This window comes from Physeter macrocephalus, chromosome 16 (genome assembly GCF_002837175.3).
Source record: "Physeter macrocephalus isolate SW-GA chromosome 16, ASM283717v5, whole genome shotgun sequence".
Classification (NCBI taxonomy): domain Eukaryota; kingdom Metazoa; phylum Chordata; class Mammalia; order Artiodactyla; family Physeteridae; genus Physeter; species Physeter macrocephalus.
This window is the reverse complement of record NC_041229.1, coordinates 54,013,875-54,032,046: the sequence shown is the minus strand read 5'-3', so window position 1 is coordinate 54,032,046 and position 18,172 is coordinate 54,013,875. Positions and strand designations below refer to the sequence as shown.

Here is an 18,172-nt window from a genome sequence, read left to right as displayed (position 1 = left end):
GAGGCCACAGCAGAGGGAGGCCCGCATACCACAAAAAAAAAAAAAAAAAAAAAAAAAAAAAAAAAAAAAAAACTCCTGTCCCCACTGAGCTGACATTTTCGTAAGAGAGATAATAAACAAGATGAAAAAAAAAAGACTAGCCTCCCATGTCATCAGCTTCCCGCTGTTTCTTTGGAACTTTTAGGGTATGGCTAGAATCAGTAACTTCAACATCACCTGAGAATTTTTTCGAAATGAAAATTCTTGGGCCCTGCCCCAGAGTTACTGAACCATGAATTCTTGGGTGGGGTACATTAATCTGATTCCACAAACTCTCCAGGTGATTCAGACGTGTGCCAAAATGTGAGCATCACCAAATACACACAGTGGTACATAGCAAGTGAAAAAAACAAGATAAGTTAACACGTATTTCACCGAGATGGTGATAAATCTGAGAACACGTAAAGCCAGGAAGGGCGCTGTGGCCTGTGTATTTGGAGGCAGTGGTGAAACTTTAGGTCACACAGACAGTGATGGCCTTAGGTGACTTTTGACTAAAGGGAATGAGCCACGCTGGTGTCTGGGGAGTTTTAAAAACCACCACTAACATCTCTTGAGCCCTTACTATGTGCCAGGCACTATTCCGAGCCCTCTGTGTTAATTCAGCTCATCTTCACGACCCACTACAAAGCAGGTACTGTCTGTATCTCCATTTTACAGGTAAGAGAATTAAGATACATATTTATATATATTAAATATATTTATATGTATGTTTTATTTACATATAAATATTTATATTTTATTTACGCCTTTCAAGTACTTGGAGCAACAGGTATTATCACCAAATTTATAGGTGAAAAACTTAGACTCAGAGAAGGTAAGTAAAGTGCCCAGGGGCATATGGCTAAGTGGATGCTACTGACGAAGGAAGTTTCTAGTGATGCCACTAGAGGCAAGTCCTGGAAGTAAATCTTAAGTACCATCCTCCTAAGCTATGCTCACAAAAAGCCTAGCTTTGGAAGCTAAGGATATTATAAGGGTGGAGAAGGTCAGGAAACCGGATTCTGTTCTAGATTTTGCCACTTATTAACCACATGGCCATTGTCGTGGACTGTATGTTTATGGCCCTCCAAAATTCATAAGTGGAAGCCCTACCCCCAATGTGATGGTATTTGCAGATGGGGTTTCGGGGAGGTAATCAGGTTTAGATGAGGACATGAGGGTTGAGTGTGCTTATAAGAGACCAGAGAGCTAGCTTTCTCACTGCGCCATGTGAGGATATGGTAAGAAGGTGGCCATCTGCAAATGAGGAAGAGGCCTCTCACCAGATGCTAAATCTGCCCATACCTTGATCTTGGACTTCCCAGCCTCCGGAACTGTGAGAAATAAATGTCTGTGGTTTAAGTGACCCAGTCTATGGTACTTTGCTTTAGCAGCCCAAGCTGACTAAGACAGAAATTGGTACCTAAAAGTGTGATGATGCTGGAACAAATATCTAAAAATGTGGAAGCATCTTTGGAACTGGGTAATAGGTGGAGTCTGCAAGAGTTTTGAGGTACGTGCTAAAAAAAGACTATGTTGCTCTGTTGAGGGACTGTTAAATGTGATTCTGGTGCACGTTCAGGAGAAAAAAAAAGAAGAAATGTAGAGAAAGCTTTTACCTTCTTAGAGAATACATAAATATGTACAGAGTAGTGATAGAAATATGGACATTAAGGGCAATTCTGATGAGATCTCAGAAATGAGGAGTATGTTATTGGAACAATGGAGGAAAGGCGATCCTTGTTCTATGGTGGCAAAGAACTTGGCTGAACTGTGTTCGTGTTCTAGTGTTTTGTGGAAGGTAGAAGTTGTGAGCAATGAAATTAGATATTTCTCCGAGGAGATTCTGAAGTCAAGGGTGGAAAGAGTGGCTTGGTTCCTCCTGGCAGCTTCGAGTAAAATGAGAGAAAAGAGAAATGAATCAAAGAAAGAACGGTTAAGCAAAAAGAAACCATAACTTAAAGATCTGAAAAATTCTCAGCCTGCCCGTATTGCAAAAAATGAGAAAGTATGTACGGAAGAGAATACCATGGGTGGGGCTGATTGACCATTTGATAAGAAGATGTCTACGGGTGTGAACCATGGACCTAGTCAGCCACCCCAGAAGGAACACTGCCAATCTGAACCGAAGAAGATGGAGACAGAATGAAGGACAGCTGTCAAACTTAAGAGTCTACAGGACAGGACAATAAAGCTAATTGGCTCTGAATTTGCACTATTCTTCAAGAAAAGGGAAGACTAGCCTTGAAGGTGATTCAGAGATCATCACCGAGGGACACTGCCTTGGTTTCCAAAGGTCTAAGACGTTTTATGGCTGAGTAGCATTCCACCGTATATTGCACCACATCTTTATCCATTCCTCTGCTGATGGACATTTAGGCTGCTTCCAAATCTTGGCTATTGTAAGTACTGCTGCAATGAACACTGGGGTGCATGTATCTTTTCTAATTATGGTTTTCTATGGATATATGCCCAGGATTGGAATTGCTGGATCATACGGTAGTTCTAGACGTTGTTTTTTTGTTTGTTTTTTTGCGGTACGCGGGCCTCTCACTGCTGTGGAGCACAGGCTCCGGACGCGCAGGCTCAGCGGCCGTGGCTCATGGGCCCAGCCGCTCCGCGGCATGTGGGATCTTCCCGGACCGGGGCACGAACCCGTGTCCCCCGCATAGGCAGGCGGACTCTCAACCGCTGCGCCACCAGGGAAGCCCTATACTTAGTTTTTTAAGGAACCTCCATACTGTTCTCCATAATGGTTGTACCAATTTACATTTGAGATTGACAGATACACACTACTACATATAAAATAGATAACGAATAAGGACCTACTGTATAGCACAGGGAACTCTACTCAGTACTCTGTAATGACCTATATGGGAAAAGAATCTAAAACAGAGTGGATATATGTATATGTATAACTGATTCACTTTGCTGTATACCTGAAACTAACACCAACGTTGTAAATCAACTATACTCCAATAAAAATTTTAAAAAAAAGAAAAAGAAAAAAAGGCCTAAGACTAAGACAACCATGTACATGTCACGTTACCTCTTTGAGCCTCAGTTTTATTATCTGTAAAATGGGGGAAAGAGTTTATTAAGGGAACCACAGAGCTACAGTGATATCAAATGAGGCAATCAATGGGAAGGAAACATTTCTCAAGTTCACAGTTTACAAAGTATTCCACCTCACTTGTTCCTCTCGAGAACCCTGTATTTCACAGAGAGGACTGAGAGTCAGTGAATATGGGATCCAAACCAAGACAGGTATGCTATTCCAAAGGCTGTGCTCTTCCTTGGCTCAGCAGACAGCCTTCTGGAAACCATCAAGCACAATCAAGTGTGAGGCACTATCAGTGTTACGGCTACTTTTAGTGGAAGATGCGTCGCTCTCTGCTTTTTATGTAACCCAGTCTTTTATGCCAATGAGTTATAAAGCAAATCTGGTGGGAGTGGGTCCGGGTAGCAATAGAAGGGAAAAAGGAACAGAAACCCATGTGAGCAGATCACTTCCTTCCTACGAATCATTTTCAGGATAAAGCCCACATGGGATCCACCAAGCCCTTTAGAATTTGATCCACGCCTGTCTTTCCAGCCTCATCTCTCATCAGCTCCCTCCCTGGACCCTCCACACCTTTCTCTCAGAGGCCAAGAGATCTGCTGGGCCACAGAGTGGCTAACATTTCAACTCCAATGAAGATGGTCTCCAGGAAGGCCACAGAGTATGAATGGTACCCTCTGAAGATGTACCATGCTGTGGTCCTGGACCAGAAGATTTGCCAACAGAGATGCCCCTTGATGGGAAGGGAGAGAACCTGGGAGCCAGTAGAACAGGCAGAGAACAGACAGACAGCCTTGGACCAGGGAGAAAGCGAGAATATGCAGGGTCATTTGTTTGGTCCACCTGTCCTCAGGCAGCACTTTAATGGAGACATGTGGAGCCTGGAAAAGAAGCCAGCAGCAGAAGCGGCCTCCTGGGTTGATTGAGGGTCCCTCCCTACCCCTGGCCTTTCAGTCCAGGGCACTACTGTCCAGTGGTTATCAGGAGGCCAGCAGAGAAGGGTGACCTAGTCCTTGCCCCTGGCCCATCACTAGGAGTCAACCTTCCCATGGCATTTTACCTAATTGATATTAACAGTTGCTGCCATGTATTTGAGCACATACTAAGTGTACTTTCACAGCCTGAACCTTTCTAATGCTCACAGCAGCTCCTAGAGGGCAGTATGATTATCATTCCCATTTTACAGACGAGGAAGCTGAGGCTTACAAAACTAGTGAGTGGTCCTTACTAATCCACAGCCTGAATTCTGTCTACCAAACCATGGTGCCTTTGCATAAAACACAGATACCTGCTTGACCGTCTCAGTCCATGGCCAAAGGCAAGAAAAAGACCCTCAGTGAAGAGAGCAAGCATCTGAGATCTGGGTCAGGACAGGCTGGCCTGCAAGCCTACAGACACTTGCATTGTGACTAGGTAGGATGCCCGACTCTGGCTTGATAGAAGCACTGCCAAGAGTCCTGAAATGACGAGATTTTAAGTATAAGTGTCTAAAAGGAAATTCTCCTATGGGGATAAGGAATGTCCTGGTCCAAATCTGTTCTATTTTTTGAAGCTCAGCTCAATTGCCACCCCTTCCAGAAAGGCTTCCTTGATCTACCCTCCCCGAAGTTCTCTTTTCCTCCATTGAATGCTAACACAGCAGGTAACCTAGACCGCTCACCTTTTCTGTCTCCCCCAGAGCATGCATACTTATGTCCCCACCTTGCCTCCTCTAGTAGGTATAGAAATCCCTGTTACCTCTGTGCTGTTGATCACAGGTCCTAGAATGAAGCAGATGCTCAATGTAGGTTTATTGAGCAAGTGGCTCTTGTGAGTGGTCTGGGCAATCTGTCCAGGAGGGTAAGGCCGGTGTGGAGGATATTTGTATTCCAAAAATGACAGCAGGCCACCTGGGCTCTCTAGGCCATAGGTCCATACAGCCCTTTACTTACTTGCCTGGAACCAGAGTCCCAGATGCTTCAGCTGGGCTCTCTATTTCCCTTCCATTCTGAGAACACTAGGAAAGGGGATTCTGATGTCTCCCAGGTTTCCCAGGGAAAGGCTCTGGGTTTGGGGGCTCAGCAATAGGAGTGCACTCACAACCCCAAAAAAGACATGGCCTTCCCAAGGAGCAAATGTTTTCTCTGGTCTGAATGAAGACTCCTTTCTGCTTCTATGGCCAGGAGGGAAGACAGAGAGGAGAGGCCTTCTTTTCTCCCCTTATCCTCCCCAATTTATACTCTCATCTTTAGAGGGAATTCAGAACCAATTCACTCATTCAGCATGTACTGAATCCCCTTTCTGTGCCAGGACCTGTAAGCCGGGTGCTGGGAATACAATGGTGAATGAGACAGTGATAGCCTAAGAGAGAGAAGAACTCTCTTGTGGTTCCTACTCACTGGCTGGGTGACCTCCAATAATTCACGTCACCTTCCTGGTCCTTGGTCTGTGCACCTGTGAAGGGTGCACACATTGTCACCACTTTCTGGAGGATATCCTTTGCTCAAGTGCCAAATACAGAGTGAGCCCCTACTGTGCCCTGAGGGGAAGGGCCCTTGCACCATTCACCCCAAATCACCAGTAAATATTTATGGAATGTGGGGGGCAGGGAAGGGAGAACAAATCAGGTAGGTGGACCTCTTGTCTGCACAATCAATGGCTTCTCTTCTGCTGCCTGCGAGTAAGCACTGGTACATTTGCAAAGCTGTGGTGTAATTCCAATTTATACCCTCTTTTCGCAGATACAGCCACTAAGTATCTCTCTGAATCAAGCCCAGATATGAGTCATTTTTACTGTTATGTTGCACACCTCTGTCAGTAAAGGCCACTTGCTTATCTGAGTTTTGCAAGCCTGGTTTTCCAGGAAGGTTTTTTGCTTCCTACCAGTTCTCACATATATTTACAGTTGCTGGTTCCCTCCAACACCTCAGACGTTTTTCATTTTATATGCACAAAAATCCTGAATACCAAATGCCTCTGGGCTGCATCTCCCTGAACCGGGATCATAGTGAGGCTTCTTCAGTGTGCTGGGCAGAGCAGTAGGTGATAGAAGGAGACTAGGCTTTGATGTCAGACAGCCCTGGGTTCAAGGTTTGGCTTTGCCACTTATAAGCTGTGTGACCTTGATCAAGATACTTAACTTCTCTGGAGCTTCAGTTTTCTTATCATTAAATGGAGATGATGCCCATCTTATAGGGCCATTGTGAGAAGTAAATGAGATCTCATATATATATATATATATATATATATATATGGTTCTTAGCACAGTGCCTGAAATACAGTAATGCTAAAAAAAAAAAAAAGTAACTATTAATTCCACGGTATGGTAAAGCCATGCTGAATGGATAAGGTGTAAAGTGCTAAGTTGTCACCTTGACGATTACTCTACAGCGTTTACAATAGGGGTGCCAAAGCAAAAAACCTGGAGAGAGAAAGAGCAGGGACATGCCTGGCAGAAATGTGGTCCCCTTCTTTTACAGGTGAGTCCCACTCTGGACAACCCCACTGTTTTTCAGGAGCCCTGGTCTCGGGAAGGCGCTTGTAGCTCGACGTGCAGATCAGAAGCAATGAGAATGGCTGCAGCCTGACACGCAGTACTAAACTGGACACACGGGGTCTCCATGTCCTCAAAGAGTAGGGCCCCTTTCTGAGTTAGGTAAGCATCTCAGAGCAAACCAGGGTGCTGCTCTGTCCTGGGTTCAGGGTGTACCCTGAGGAGAGGGCCCCTGAGGTTGTTCAATCAATCAGCAATAGAACAGCCCTGTGCTGTGTGCAGGGACTTGAGGAGTTTTAAGATGAGGATGAGCCCCAGCCTTGACAAATAGCTGGCATTTGGGGGACAGATGTAAAAGGAGTACCAGGGCGGAGCTCAGGAGCCTCCCAGACCTAGGTTCAACCTTGGCTCTGTCTCTGACAAGCTACATGATTTGAGACGAGTCACTCAAGTTCTCTGAGCCTCTAATTCCTCACCTATAAAATAAGTATATATAGTAGTAATTTAATAAAAGGAAGAGGAGGAGGAAGGACTATCATCAAATGAATATACAGAGATCTAGAGATGAAAGAAATATGGTCTCTGACTTTGAGCTGCTCACAATTTAGTAAAAATAACAGACACATCAATAGATACTACACAAGATAGTAATTATGATGAGATGATAATAGTTAACATTTATTGAGTACTCTCTATGTGACTGGTTCCGAATGCTTTATTTATTTAATCCTTATAATACCCCTATAAATCAGGTACTATTATTACTCCCCAATTTATAGATGAGGAAACTAATGTACAGAAAGGCTAGGAACTTTGCCCAAGATTCCTAAACCACTGAGTGATGGAGCCAGAATCTGAACTCAAGCATCTGGCCCCAGAGCCCAGACTCTTAACCACCCTGCTTTACGTACATGGAGGGAGTGGACACAGGGAAAGTGTCCACACCGATGTCCATCACATGGCGAGCGGTCCACAAGCGTTGGCTCCTAGAATCCACTGAGCTCAATGGAGCACAGTGAGGGCTGCCAGCTTGACTGCCAGGGTCGGGGCAGGGTTCATGACAAGTGACATGTGCCCTGTGTCTAAAGGCTATTCTAGGCGTTGGATGATGCATGTGTGGAGGTCCAGAGTCGAGCGAAAGAGAGAAGGAGAGAGTGAACGTGAGACGGGCTTGGGCACTTCTCTAACTAGAGTGGGACGGCTGTGAAGGACAACGGCAGGAGGCCAGGTGGAGACACCGGGAGCAGGTCTGGGTGGTGGTCGCCTGGAGATGCCAAACAAAAGAACTTGGCCTTTATCGGGAGGGTGGGAGGGCGCTCCGATGGGCTTTGAGGCGGGAGGGCCATGGTCACACCAGTGTCTGAGGCAGATTCCTGGCGGCCATGCGGAGGATGAACCAGGAGGGGGCAGGCTGCAGGCAGGACCCAGACTGCCTGTGGAATGCCTGACTGCTAGCAAGACTCCAGTGGAGCGCGTTGTTACCCTTTTATAAGAGCACACTCATGAGAAAAAGACATAAACTTCCAGAGCTTTGGCTCAGGCAAAGAATATGAATGTGTCAACAGCTCTGCAATCTAGGCTGGCACTGGCTCTGAGAAAGGGTGCCAGGCTGGGCGTCCACCTCCAACCCTGCGAAACGGCCGCCAGGCGCCGGAAGGTCTCCTGGCTGCAGAGTTAACGACGACCCAGCGTGCGCTGCAGTCATTAATCGGGCCCTAAAGATTGTCAGATATGAAGGATGATGGTATTTAATTATCATAAAACACAAAAACTCCAGCTGCCTGAGAATGCCAAGAGAAAGAGTGATTTGGCTTCCATTAAAATGCCATCGACTACCACTAACTCGGGATGGTGCAGTAGCGGTGCTGAGAGCTTAGTTAATGAACCTTGGCCTCCTCGACCAATTTAGAGAAGCCAGAAAGCTCTGTCACCACAGTCGGCAGCCAGGATCTGATGGCTTGACTTCCAGCCTCCGCTCTGCCTCCTTCAAGCTATATAATCTCGGACGATTTACTGAACCTGAGTTTTGGTTTCTTGTCAAATGTCTATGAAAGCACCTCACCAACTGTAGGGTCCTGTATAAGAGAGAGAACGATCAGCGTTATTCTCATTGCCTCAGAAGGAATAAAAACAGTGGCGTCCGAATGAGAACCACTGGTCTGTGTGAGAGGCCAGGGGCTGCATTTGTGTGCTGTTTTTTTCTCCGCCCATTCGTTCTCTCCCTGAACACATGCTTTCTGTTCACTTTCACGGCTGTGCTGTTTGTTCTGTGTCATGGCCCGTGTGCAGGGACTCTAAACGGGGAGGGCCCACATGGGCTGGGGCAGCAGGCTGGAGCTTCCTGAGGCTACTCTCCCAGTGGTCTTGATGGGGAGTAAAAAAGAGCTCCCTGAGGTCACAGCGTGGCTGTTTCTGCTCCCTCGTTCACTTAGGGCAGCACTCTGAGTGAATTCAGACTGTTCAAGTGCTTGCGTGTGAGAAACAGTAATGAAGGGACAATGCCTTAAACTACTGCAAAAGCCCCATTGCATAGTGCAGTGGTTTTCCAAATAGGGCTGTCTGGAAAGGCGGAAGGGGCTGTGTTTTGGTTGTTCCAGTGACTGGAGAGCACACCTGGTGTTTGGCAGGCAGGAGGGGGCCAGCTGCATGCCATGCCCAGGAACCGGTAATCTTAAAGGTGATCCTAAAGGGTATGCCATCCAGTCAGTGGTTAGTCTAGTCCTAACTAGTCTAGGATGGGTAAATAGCTAATAATACAAGATTTTATTCCCTGTTGGCTTCCACCCCCATCCCCAGTTTCACTCACTCTCTGTCACAGGAGGTGACAGCTAAGGGCTGCCATCACCTGCGCTCCCTTGCCCCCTGGCTTCCAGATAGGTGTGGCTAATTGTTAGCACAGCAGGACACTGCAAGGAGGAAGGGGGAAGAGGTTGAGGTCACCCCCTGGCCCCATCCTCTGAAGACCTGCTTCAGGGCAGTGTCTCAGGCAGTAGCCTCATCCCACAAGGCTCTAATGGGTTACAGTTAGAGTGGTCTGGGGAAACTTCTAGCAAGAGTGAGACCTTGAACTGGGTACTGAGGTAGAGACAGGGTGAAGGTATATAAAGGGGAGGGAGCAGGCATTCTTGACAGGGAGCTGGCACCAGCAAAGGCCCACAGGCTGAGAGATGCAGGCCCCTAAGGCAGCAGGATGGTGTGGAGACCTGGGCACTCGGAGTGGAGAGCTGTGACGGGAAGCAGAGCCCACCTGCAAGAACCTGGAGCCAGAGGCGCAGCTCTAAGCGTATTCAGAGGGCTCACCCCAACTTCCAGCCTTTTAAAGCCAAATGTTAGAGTAGTCACAAGAGTTCACCAGAACGCCCAGGCTTCATTAAAATGCACTCAGGATTCCTCACCCAGCAACGAATGCTCTCCTAGGGTGGGGTGTGGGTGAGAGACACCCTGCTGCCTTCACCAGACAGTTGAAGAAAGAGCAGTGTCAGGAGTCTCTGTCACAGAGAGGTATGATCAGCATTGCTATTTCCAGAGTCATGGTAATTTACAAACTAAGCCAAGGGCATCAAAAGCTATCTGTTCTAAGCGTGCGAATGAACAACTTGGCAGGGCCACCATCTGAACCTGGAAGAACTCTCTCCCAGTATACATTTGCCCAAACTTCATTCTTGTGCTTGTCCCTATCAACTGCTAATCGCTGTGTGACCTTAGGCAAGGCACTTAACCTATCTGAGCTCCAGTTTCCCCAACTGACAAACAGGAGGAGGAGGTGGTGGGAGTCCCCTCTAATTCTAAAATCAAGGCTGAATCATTCTTGGCAGATGAACCTGGGATATCTGTTAATGAACATCTGCTTGCTAAAGCAAGTTGGCGGATTGGATTGGGCTGTGTGACTAGGCACCAAAGAAGGCAGAAAGATGGGCTGGAAGGAAGAAAAACGTGGTCCTTCTTTCCTCCGCCCGCCCCTCCCCCCTTCCTGCTTCCCTGCTTTCCTTCCTTTCACAAAGGTCACTCTCTATAAGCCCTGTGCTTGATACTGGAGACCCAGAGATGGATTAGTCGAAGTCTCTGCCTGTAAAATCTGAACAGACCTATCAGAAAAGGTCGGCTACAACCACAGGGGATCTTTCCTGGGTACATGGCTTTTCCCCAGCTTAAAGCTCTGTCCACCTTAGGGCAGAACTTGTCCTGGGAAAGCTTTCTGCTTGTCAATTAAGTTTTCTTTCCTTCCACTGTTACCTTCTTGCCCTTTTCAAAAATGGTCTGACCCATAAACTGTTAGGTTAAGTCCCAAATCAATAAGGAGCCTTACCTATCACTAGGAGTGTGAGTGTGAGTGTGTGTGTGTGTGTGTGTGTGTATTTGTGAGAGAGAGTGTAGAAGGTGGAATTCAGTTCAACAGGAGGCTGCAGTGTGCTGGAGCAGATTAGGAAGCTCATGGAAATGCAGTGGGCTGCATTCACAGAGGTAAAGCACGAAGAAGGAGGGAGGTGATGGTCAGGCTGTGCTGATCAGCTGGAGTGGGTCCAGAGAAGGGACACCTGGATTGGGGGTCATGCCAGTGCTGTAGACACTGACCCTCCCCTGCAGTCTCTGGAGCTAGTCAGTGCTTTCCCTGGCTTCCTTGTATGGTGAGGGGTTTAGAAACTGTGTTCCTATGGGGATAAAGAGAGGACCAATGCTGTTAGCCTGGAGAGGAGACAGGTTAGGGAAAGGGATTAAAGAAAGAGTGTGTGGCTAGGAGTCCAGCTGAAATACACCACATGCCTATGATTAGCTTTCCCAGTCTCGTCACTTAGGCCACACAATTCATAGCTCGGAAATTAAACACCCAATTATGTGGTGTAGTAGAGAGTCCTAGACTGAAGAACTGTTCCCCGCTGTGTCATTAACTCACGCTGTGGCTTTGGAAAACTCCCTTCCCCTCCCTGGGCCTCAATTTGTCTGAAAAAGGAGTTTCCTTCATTTGATAGATGATCTCCTGAGGTTCCTTCCAGCCTTTGAGAGTCTGATTCCTCGTGGCTTCCCTTGTTCCTCTCGGGGAATTTTCTGGAAAGAAGGAGATGGGCAAAGCACTACTGCTGCCTTCAAACAGCCAAAGGATGGAGGAAGCGGCACATCTACTCCATGGGCTTTAGGAGGAAGAATCGGGGCCAAGCCCAGGAGGTTACCTGGAGGAACTCGTAGCGCAACTCCAGGAAACCCTTCTTCCTGCCAATCAAGTGGTTTGAAATAACTAGCCTCAACCTCCTCCCTGAACTTCAAGCCTCTGCCGCGCAGATGAAATTCGTACGGAGCATTCTCCGGTTGGCTCCCTCTCCTGTGCTCCTGATCTCAGCATTACCACCTGCTGCCACACCACCCACTCCGTCCATCAGAGCAGGCGGCTGGGGATCGCCATTGCCTTCTCCCTCTTTTTCAGGTTCAACAACTTAGCCATGATTGCCATACTCTGGCTTTGCCCTCTCCACATCTCTGGGATTCTCACCACTCCCACTGTCACGACCTCAGCTCATCAGTGGACACCCAGACCAGGGTCATAGATGACACTGGGGTCTCAGCCCACCGGCTCACCCCTGCTCCAGGTCACTCCCCTGCCATAAAGCCTTCTATGGCTCCCCACTGCCCACAGGACAAGACCCTCACCATCTGACCTGAGCCCACCCACCACTCCAGGGCTGCACCCACAGCTCTCTACTCCCCTCTTTAAGAAGGTGCCAAGGTTAACAGGCTAATTATAAACCACTCATGAAACAGCTCACTGCCTGTCTCACATTCACGGCTTTGCACATGCTGTTTCCTTCTGCACGGAAGGTGTTTTATCCTCCTTTACTGGTTAACTCAGACTAGAAGTTACCTTCTCTAGGAAGTCTTATATGACCGCCCCCTCAACCCCCCGCCCCCACCACTTTGGGTCCAAAGCCCCTTTTCTGGGCACTTCTAACCCCCGTGGCTCACTCGGAGTTATGATCACTTGTTTGCATAACTGTCTCTTCTACCAGATGGTACGCTCCAAGCGCGGAGGTCTTATCTTCATACACCACGGGCTGTGAGGCCAGAAGCATGACTCCTCTCTCTGGGGTACCTGGCGGGCTCTTTCACCCGGGTGCTGCCACTGGTTCCCAAGGGGCATGGGGTAGTTTGGGCCCTCTGGGCACCCTGATCTTTCTCTTTAAACTTGACCTGATGTTCTCCAAACTGCACAGGTTAGACAGCTGATCGCTGAGGCTGGCATAAACTCTATATTTTTTTAATCAATGGTTGAAGAGGCCAGGAAAAGGAAATCAAGACCATGAACGTCAAGGCTCCCACAGGGAAGAATCTATTTTGTTGAAATCGACATCAGCACTGAAGGTCAAGGTAATTTACTGGGTGGTTTTCCTTACTGTACTCCCCAAGCCCGCCCCTCCCCCATTGCATGGGCCCTGCAGGAGGCTAAATACCGGCACACGGAGAGGTGAATTTTCATCCATCATGTTCACATCCCTCCCTCCATTTTATATCCATCAGTAGTTCTGAAGAAACTGCCTTCTCCTGGAAGAGACATTGACATGACTAGATGAAGCGACAGGCTGCTAGAACCCACGGAGCATTACCGCGTGTGGTTAAGTGCCACGGCTGAGGCTCAAGCTGCCTTGTGTTCAAACCCACTTCCCCCGCTTACACACTGGGCCACACTGTACACCTTTACTGGGACCCCAGTTTCATGCCACTGTGGCCAGGAGGGTGAGTGCTGAGTCGGAGGGAACTGAGTTTGAAACCAGGTTCCACCACTTACTAGCTTTATGGCTGGCTCTGGGTGAGTTTTTAACCTCTGAAAGCCTTGACTTCTCCATCTGTAAGATGGGGATAATAGCGCCATCGGCTCCTTAGTCTTGTTTCAGAGGTTTAGTGGGACAGTGCATGTTGGGTCCTTAGCACAGGACTGTCAGATAGAAGGACTCAGTTGAGGTTAACTACGAATTTCCTCTCACAGCTCCTTAGAATCCCATCGAGTTACATTCTGCAAGGGCAGAGATCTGATCTTTTTCACCCAGGGCTCGGTCTTCACCGTACCTTTAGCTGTTTTCCCTCTAGAGGCTATTAAGGTATCAGTAAGCGTTTGTTGAATGAAACGAAAGAAGCCCTTGTCCATGCAGGGTCTTTGGGTCCTGGGCACCAGGAGGCTATCAGTGGGGAGGAGAATGAGTATTTATTGACACATGACTATAAGCTGGGCCCTCAGAAAGGTTTCCTCATTCCATTTTCAGAACAACACTAAAGGTGGGTCTTAATTTCCCCATTTTACAGACAAGGAAACTGAGCCTCATCAGCCTGCTCTGCCTTTGCCTATGACTTTTGCAAATGGGGTATCTCAGGCCTCAACATTCGGGGCAACTTTATGAGATATGACATCTTGATTTACAGAAACCTGCCCAAGGTCATACCACTAGGAAATGATACGAAGCCAAGATCCCAGCACACATCTCTCTGCTCGCTCTACTCTTGCAGGGAATCAAGCCTCCTAGAGGCAAAGGAAGAAGAAAAAATAAATTCAGAAGTACTTAAGCTCTATGTATTGAGCAATGTATTAAATGCAAAACCTCTCGTATATTTTTGCTTTGATTGAGCGACAGTCATGTCAGTAGTTACATGGATGAGGTGTTTGGGGACCACAAAAGCTTTACTGTTTGATGACACACCCGAATAACAAGCCTGAGAGGCAGGTGTCATTATCCTTTTACACACGGGGAAACTGAGGCCCTGCAAGGCTAAGAGGCTTGCCCAGGTGCAGAGCTCGTAAGCAGTGGCCTCCCAGCCTCTCGAAACTGCATGGAAACACACACCTTCTACCTCGGCAGAAGGGCACCCAACCCAACCCCAGCAAGTCACAAGGCAGCATGAGACCCCCGCCCGAGTGATCCTGACCTTTTCCCTCAGGCTGTAAAAGGTCCCACTTCCGGGAAAAGGCAGAGGGCATCCAACTAATTATACTGTCAGAGAGACGCTTTCAGTCATTTATGACATGACCACGTGTGGCTTTTCCTTTGGATACAAGCTCAGGAGCTCTTAGGCAGGTATTCCATCCATCAATGTCCACGAACCAAGTCATACTAGGAACAGATGAAAGGAATTTGTCCTCCTGAAGTCCTCGGCAAAGGGTCCAGCTCAATCCCCAGGCCACGCAAATGTAATCATAGTACTAATAACGGCCTCAAAGGCTTACTGAGCTGCCAGCTACTCTGCTAAGCATCTCTGATGCACTTCTTTTCCCATTTCCTCTCCCCAAGAGTCCCTTGAGGCCGGTGTATGAGGAACACAACACAGAGTGGTAGGAGTGTGGGCTCTAGAGCCAGGCAGCCTGGGTCTGAATCCTGGCTCCAACACTTCCTAGCTGTGTGGCCCTCTTTCCTGACTTCAAATATGGAGATAGTACTCGTGGGGTGGTTGGGAGGGGTTCACGTAAAGCTCAAAGAGCATTCATGGCACACAGTAAGGACTCAACAAATGCTAGCTATTGTTATGTCTATTTTACAGATGAGGAAACTGAGGCTCAGAGAGAGAATCTGCTCATGCTCCATAGCTGCTCAGTGCCAAGACTGGAATTCAGATCTAACTTCAACTCCCATGCTCTTAATGGCTATGGCTTACTTTCTGCCCTTCACCCTACAGTTCACCAGCATGGCAGGTGCTCCAAGATGGTATGATGATGATGGTTATTCATAGTTGAGAAGGCCTTGTTAAGTGCTATGCCCCTGGTCACTGCCCTCCCAAGGTGACCGACCTCCAGCTCGTGCCCCTTCTCTTCCATGGCGTCACGTGCAGCTTACAGGGCAAATCCCTGCAGCCAGGGCACAGACGGCACGAACTTCATTTCAATGCAAAAGGTGTACAGTCTGTGGGCGCCACCTGGGCTCATTCCCCAAGTTAATTCTTTTCTCTTGGCCGTGGAATATTTTATTTTTCCAATTTCAGAATCTACTTACGTTAAAAAAGAAAGAGAGAGAAATCCAATCAGCCCAGCTCAGGTTTGTGAAACAAATAATGCAGCTGGCATAGAACCTTAATCAAACAGTTATATTCATAACCACAGTCATCACTGCTCTACCTAATTTCTACAGCCCAGGGCCTCCTACAGAAAATGTCTCTTGACGATATAGGATGAAATGCAGAGGCTCGCTGATACTGCTCAAGGGGTGTAGAACTCCAGGCCTGGCATATTAATGAATCTGAAGCAAATATGGATTTGGAGGCACATCCTCCAGGAATTCCACCCACACCTGAATGTCATACTACATTTTCTTTCTTTCCTTTTTTTTTTTTTTTTTTTTTTTTTTTTAAGTAAGGAAATGGAAGAAGTAAACTTTTGCCTGGCTGCTTCCTTTGTTTTCTGGAAGAAATCAAGTAGGAAGGCCAAGCTTATTGTCCTGAAGAGGACAAGTGCTTCAGAGTCTGGTTGACATGGGCTTGAATTCTGGCCCTGCCATTCATTAGCTGTGTGACCTAGACAAGTTACTTAACCTCTCTGAGAGCATCAACGAAATGCAGATAATTATTCCTACTCACAGACTGAAAATTAAATGAGAGAACAGTGAGTTTCCTACTAGACTGTGAGCTTTGTATTCCCAATGCTTAGCACAAGTACTACTTTATTGTAAGTCTAATATAAATGCTTTCTGATTGTGCCTAAATCCTACTGTCCACGGTTTACTGAGTGATTACCATGTGCCGGGGATGATGCTAAATTCTTTACAGGCATGATCTCACTTTATCCTAAAAACAACCCTGTAAAGCATGTATTATTATCCCCCTTCCAGCTTTGAGATAACTGAGGCTCTGAGAAGTTAGGAGACTTGTCCCAAATAACACAGCTAGTAAGAGGGGAGCAATCAGGAATCCCACAATCACAGAGGCAGAGCCAAACTCACACCCAGGCCCGCTGACTCTACTTCTCTGTCCTGCCCGCTCCTTTCACAGCACCCATCAAACATCACACACAGCACATTCTTAAGGATAGTTGTTTCCCCTTTCTTCCTCCTTTTGTCCTCTCATGTTTTAGATTTCCTTGGGGCAACTCAGAAATCAGGGTAATATTTCAGGATATTTAGAGAGGCTTAGTCATCATTTTCAGCCAACATCTGTTGAACATTTGCAGCAGGCTTGCTCTCGGTTAGTTCCTGGGCAGACACTCCTATCCTTGCTGGGGCTTCCCAGATTCCTGGACTATCCAGAAGAAAGAAAAGTGAGGGCTCTAACTCTCCTGAATGACTTGGGGGAAGAGAAGGTGCCCACCCAGGTACCTGGTGAGCCTGATTCAGCCTACTTATGCCCCTGCCCGTCATCCTAAGTGGCAGGGATAGGCCTGTGCCCTAGTTGAAGCCCTGCCCTGATCTCGCTGGAATCTGGTGCAGTCACCCCACCTCTCTGGGTCTCAGTTTTTCCCTGTGTGGATGGAGAGTATTAGATCCAATTCATTTGCTCAGCAAATATTTCTGTCAGTTGTTTCCAAACTCTTCACTCCTAGAACCCTACTAATAATCCCCTTACAATTACCCTACGTTTTAAAATACTTTGTTTCCAACACAAGCTATATTAATTAACTAATTATTCATTGTTCTCCCATTTTTAAATCAAGCACATGTAAAACTGATGATCAGAATTTCTGATAGGACCAAGAGGACTGAATGGATCCCTAGCACCCTGCTCACTGCTGACATGTAGTAGGCCCTGAGTTCACTAAACGAATGAGTGAATGAATGAACGGATGGATGGATGGACACCTGGTGCTAAGCAGAAGGGCACTAAATGGTGGGAAAATACAGAGTCAGAAAGACCTGGATCTCGATACCAGCTCTACCATTCACAAGCTGTTTGATCTTGGATAGGTCACTTACCTCCCTAAGGCTCAACCTTCCCATCTATGAAAGGAAGACAGTTAGCTATGTCTTGCAGGACCGTTGTAAAGTTGATTAATAATAATAGTAACAATGATAAGAAAAATAATAGGAGCTAAAACATATACAGTGTAGAGTATGTGCCAGGCACCAGGCTAAATGATTTACACATATTAAATCAATCTTCCTAATAAGCCTAAGAGGTAGTTACTATTATCAACTCCTGTTTTACAGATGGGGAAACTACATACAAAAAAGATGTTATGTAACTTGCCCAAGGACAGACTTGCATGATGGAGACAGCATCCAAACCCAGGAGGTCTGGCTCCAGAGCCTGTGCTCTTAACCTTCCACTCTACTGCCTAGGTAGGTCATCAAAGTGCCGAGCACATAGCACGGTAACTCCCATCCTTACTGAGGGGAAGCCCTCCAGGCTGGCTAGTGCACTCGTACAGCAGGATGATCAGCACGGTTTCCAGCTGGGTTTTTTGCAATAATGGCAATCACTCATAGCATCCCGATATTTACAAGATCTGTAATGGCCCAGCAACAGCACTTGGGATGGAGCAGGAGGTGCTGTCAGACACTGGCTCTGCTGTGGACTGTACCACAAAGACCTTCGTTAATGGGAGGAAGAATGAGGCAAGTGTTGTCCGTTTAGGCTCCGTTTCTGGAAGACATGCAGAATTCCTCCTGCTCAAGGCGGTTTCCATCCACCATGCCTTTGCCTCTTTAGGGTGCCTAGGTGGC

The 18,172-nt window shown here is 47.2% G+C and overlaps 1 protein-coding gene across 1 annotated transcript in view; it reads right to left on the bottom strand.

Moving 5' to 3' along the window:
- Positions 1-18,172, bottom strand: part of TENM4 (teneurin transmembrane protein 4) — a 758,990-nt gene that overhangs the window by 247,587 nt on the left and 493,231 nt on the right. The gene's annotated exons all lie outside the window — the stretch shown is intronic.